Below are 955 nucleotides of genomic sequence, written 5' to 3'. Positions count from 1 at the left end.
GGATTTTCCCCTGACCCTGAGTGTCCGGCCCCATGAGACTGTGGATTTCTCGGCCCCTGCTGGTCCGAGGTCGTTCCCGCTGCACAGATTCATGCGCCAGGGCCTCCTACAGACAATGCGATTTGATTTATTGCGCTATCTGTAATAGCACCCGCGATATCACCAGATATATATTGGATTTTTCCCTGACCCTGAGTGTGCGGCCCCATGAGACGGTGGTTTTCTCGGCCCCTGGTGGTCCGAGGTCCTTCCCATCTGCACAGATTCATGCGCCAGGGCCTCCTACAGACAATGCACTTTGATTTATTGCAGTATCTGTAATACCACCCGAGATATCACCAGATATACATTGGATTTTTCTCTGACCCTGAGTGTCCGGCCCCATGAGACGGTGGTTTTATCGGCCCCTGGTGGTCCGAGGTCGCTCCCGCTGCACAGATTCCTACGCCAGGGCCCCGTACAGATAATTCTCTTTGGTTTATTGCGCTGTCTCTAATAGCACCCGAGATATCTCCAGATATATATTGGATTTTCCCCTGAGCCTGAGTGCCCGGCCCCATGAGACTGTGGTTTTCTCGGCCCCTGGTGGTCCGATGTCGTTTCCGCTGCACAGACTCATGCGCCCGGGCCTCCTACGGACAATGCACTTTGATTTATTGCGCTATCTCTAATAGCACCCGAGATATCACCAGATGTATATTGAATTTTTCCCTGACCCTGAGTGTCAGGCATCATGAGACGGTGGTTTTCTCGGCCCCTGGTTGTCCGAGGTCGTTCCCGCTGCACAGATTCATGCGCCAGGGCCTCCTGCAGATAATTCACTTTGGTTTATTGCGCTATCTGTAATAGCAACCAAGATATCACCAGATATATATTGGATTTTCCCCTGACCCTGAGTGTCCGGCCCCGTGAGACTGTGGTTTTCTCGGCTCCTGGCGGTCCGAGGTCGTTCCCG

Source organism: Nomia melanderi, unplaced genomic scaffold, assembly GCF_051020985.1.
Source record: "Nomia melanderi isolate GNS246 unplaced genomic scaffold, iyNomMela1 scaffold0014, whole genome shotgun sequence".
Taxonomy (NCBI): Eukaryota; Metazoa; Arthropoda; class Insecta; order Hymenoptera; family Halictidae; genus Nomia; species Nomia melanderi.
This window is presented reverse-complemented; position numbering follows the sequence as displayed.